Source organism: Hylobates moloch, unplaced genomic scaffold, assembly GCF_009828535.3.
Source record: "Hylobates moloch isolate HMO894 unplaced genomic scaffold, HMol_V3 SCAFFOLD_10, whole genome shotgun sequence".
In the NCBI taxonomy this organism is placed as follows: Eukaryota; Metazoa; Chordata; class Mammalia; order Primates; family Hylobatidae; genus Hylobates; species Hylobates moloch.
In genome coordinates, this window is record NW_026652285.1 from 30,685,964 (window position 1) to 30,689,799 (window position 3,836).

The following is a 3,836-nucleotide window of genomic DNA, read 5'->3' on the forward strand; positions in this document are numbered from 1 at the left end:
CCAGGAGAGCACCATTTCCTGGGGGGGGTTGGGGGCAGGGAGGTACCCTACAGGAGAAACCAGGAGGGGCTGCCTGCCCCTGGGATGGGGGCAGGGCTGGAGTAGGCTGCAGCAAGAAAGACCTGAGGCAGGTGCAGAGCCTGAGAACCCGGCTGGCTGGGCTCAGGGGGCTTCCAGGGCAGCCTGGCCCAGGGAGCAGTCCTGACTCTGCAGGGGATGCCCAGTGAGGGCTCAGGGCCTGGAGAGCCCTCAGGGCCTCCCCTCCTCTCTCCCTGGAAAGGAGCTGGGGAACCCGTAATGCAAATCTGTGGACCACTCAGTCATGGAGGGAGGTTGTGCCCGAAGGGGGACACTGGGGTGCGCCCCCTCCACCACCTCGACCTCCCCTGCTGTCCTCAGTACAGCCGCTTCTCGTAAGAGTGCAGACCATGGACGCCACCCTCGATCTGGGCTGACATGATCCGCTTCTCAAACTTGAGCTCTCCTGAGTACATCATGGACCGAGGGACAGACAGGCTGTGGGCCTCGATATCCTGGCAGCCGTGCTGGATGCCCACTATGAGGTAGGACACGAACTTCTGAATGGACCCTTTGTCCTGGATGGAGCCCAAGACATCCTGCGCGATCTTCATCTTATCCCCCTTGCTGAAGTATCATTTCTGGCTGCTGCTGCTCTTCTCCATGGCATCCAGCGAGCCCATGCCCTGGTACTTCTTCAGCCGCACCTCGTCTGAGAAGTACTCACCAGGGGCCTCCGTGGTGGTGGCCAGCAGGGAGCCCATCATCACTGTGGAGACTCCAAGGGCCAGGGCCTTGACTATGTGCCCCACGGTCTGGATGCCGCCATTGGCTATGATGGGCACACCAGAGCGCCAGGCATACTCAGCCACCTTGTTCACAGCAGTGCCCTGGGGCCGACCACAAGCCATCACTTCCCGGGTGACACAGATGGAGCCACAGCCCATGCCCACGCACAGCCCGTCCACACCAGCGTCAATCAGGTTCTTGGCCTAGGCTGCTGTCACCACGTTCCTGCCAATCACCTGGAGGTGGGGGTACTTCTGTTTGATGTAATGCATCATGGTGATCTGATACACCGAGTTCCCTTGGGACGAGTCCAAGACTATGACATCGACGCCCGCCTGGGTGAGCAGGTCCAGGCGATATTTGTCATCCTCACGGGTGCCCACAGCTGCCCCGCACAGCAGCTGCTTGTGGGAATCCTTGGAGGCCAGAAGGTAGTCTTGGTTCTTCTTCAGGTCGCTGCCGGTGATAATGGCCACCAGCTCATCACGATCGTTGACGATAGGCAGCTTCCCTTTCTTGCTACGCTGCAGGATCTCACTTGCCTCTTTCAACGTCACACATGCTGGAGCCACCACCAGCTTGAGCCTTGGCGTCATCACCTCACTGAGGAGGGTGGTGTGGTCCTTCTCAGCAAGAAAGTTGATGTCTCGGGAAGTGACGATGCCCACCAGCTTGCTGCCCATGGTGCCCGTCTCAGTGATGGGGATGCCAGAGAAGCCATGCCGCATCTTGGCCTCCAGCACATCACCTACAGTGTGCGAGGGGCTCAGCATCATGGGGTCCGTGATGAAGCCCTGTTCAAACTTCTTGACCTTCCGTAGCTCCTTGGCCTGGAGCTCTGGGGTGCAGTTGTGGTGAATGAAACCAATATCTCCCATCAGAGCCATCGCGATGGCCATGTCAGTCTCTGTCACAGTGTCCATGGGGGAGGAGATCAGCAGTGTCTTCAGCATGATCTTCCGGGTCAGGGCTGAGGTCAGGTCCACCTCAGCTATGAAGTCTATGAGTCCTGGGAGAATCAGGAAGTCGTCCTAGGTGAGGCCTTAGGCGCTGGCGAAGAGCTGCTGCGCGATGAGCCCATCCTCGGGCATGTAGCCGGTGCCACCGCTGATCAGGTAGTCCACCACGCTGCCGCGAGACCCCGCAACCCGACAGAAACACCTGCTGGGCCGCCACCGCCGCCACCGCTGGGATTACAGGGTGAGCCGCTGCGCCTGGCCAAGAAGTTTACTTTTTAAAAAAATGGCTGGACAAGGGGGCTGTAAATCCAGCACTTTGAGAGACTGAGGCAGATGGATCACTTGAGTTCATGAGTTTGAGACCAGCCTGGCCAACATGGTGAAACTCCATCTCTACTAAAAATACAAAAACTAGCTGGGCGTGGTGGCAGGCGCCTATAATCCCAGCTACTAGGGAGGCTGAGGCAGGATAATCACTTGAACCCGGGAGGTAGAGGTTGCAGTGAGCTGAGATCGTGCCACTGCACTCCAGCCTGGGCAACAGAGCAAGACTCCATCTCAAAAAATAAAATAAATAAAATAAAATAAAATAAAAAATAGACAAATAGCGAATTGGAAGAAAAACAATGTACCTCATCCTTCTCATGCTATCTTCCTACCACCTTCATACATTTCTGAAATGACTAACGTGGGGTTATAGATAAATATAAAAATTGTACACAAATATTACCTACCAATTTTGTTGAGGAATCTTCCATCAGTCATATTTTTTGACTCAAATACAACACAGTCTTGGCATAAAAACAAACACATAGGCATCAACTAATGATAGGAAAATAAAATGGCTTACGAAATGGAACAAATATTTTAAAAAAATTATTAGATAATTAGGCAACGTTTTTCCTCTGATCACAAATGTCCAAAAATGTCTTTAAAGACCATTACCGGCTGGTGGTGGCTCATGCCTGTAATCTCAGCACTTTGGGAGGCCGAGGCAGGCAGATCACTTGAGGCTAGGAGTTTACAGCCAGCCCGGGCAACATGGTGAAACCCTGTTACTACAAAAAAATACAAAAATTAGCCAGGTGTGGTGGTGTGCACTTGTAGTCCCAGCTACTGGGGGTGGGGCTGAGGTTAGAGGTTTTTTAGAGCCCAGGAGGTGCAGTTTGCCGTGAGACCTGTCTCAAAACAACAACCAAAAACCATTTCCAAGAAATAAATGCAATACATATTGTGATGTTCCTTCTCTGTGTGTGTATTCTTACCACCTATTTGTGTGTTTATTTATTGAAATAAAATTGCAGACATAAATTTTTCCCTGTTGGTTTTTTGTATGTTTGTTTGTTTGCTTTCTGAGACAGAGTCTTGCTCTGTCGCCCAGGCTGGAGTGCAATGGCACGATCTCGGCTCACTGCAACCTCCACCTCTCGGGCTCAAGCAATTCTCCTGCCTCATCCTCCCAAGTAGTTGGGATTACAGGTGCCCACCACCATGCCCGGCTAATCTTTTGTGTTTTTAGTAGAGATGGGATTTCACCATGTTGGCCAGGCTGGTTTTGAGCTCCTGACCTCAAAGATCCGCCTGCCTCAGCCTCCCAAAGTGCTGGGATTACAGGTGTTAGCCACTGCGCCTGGCCCCTATTGCTTAAATATAGTAATTTTATGAGAACTTATCTATTTTATTTTTGTGTCTATTAAAAACATCATTTTTGGCTGGGCATGGTGGCTCACACCTGTAATCATAGCACTTTGGGAGGCAGAGATGGGTGGATCACTTGAGGCCAGGAGTTCGAGACTAGTCTGAGCAACATGATGAAATCCTGTTTATACATAAAACTAGGGGCTGAGGTGAGAAAAAAAGGCTGAAACAAGCTGCTGCCCTCTGCTGCCTGGGACAGCAGCTTTTGTAACTCTCATACCCAGGAACCAGGCCAACATAAGACATGGCCACAAAACCGGAATCCGTGCCAAACATACAGGGCCATGACTGAATTCACAAAAACCCTAGATAAGGATGGTGAGAGCAGTGAGAAAGAAGGAAGGATATAGCAAAACAAAACAGAACAAAATT

The 3,836-nt window shown here is 51.9% G+C and overlaps 1 pseudogene; it reads right to left on the bottom strand.

Moving 5' to 3' along the window:
• Positions 1-395: 395 nt before the first annotated feature.
• On the bottom strand, positions 396-1,775 carry LOC116475020 (inosine-5'-monophosphate dehydrogenase 1-like; annotated as a pseudogene).
• Positions 1,776-3,836: the final 2,061 nt, after the last annotated feature.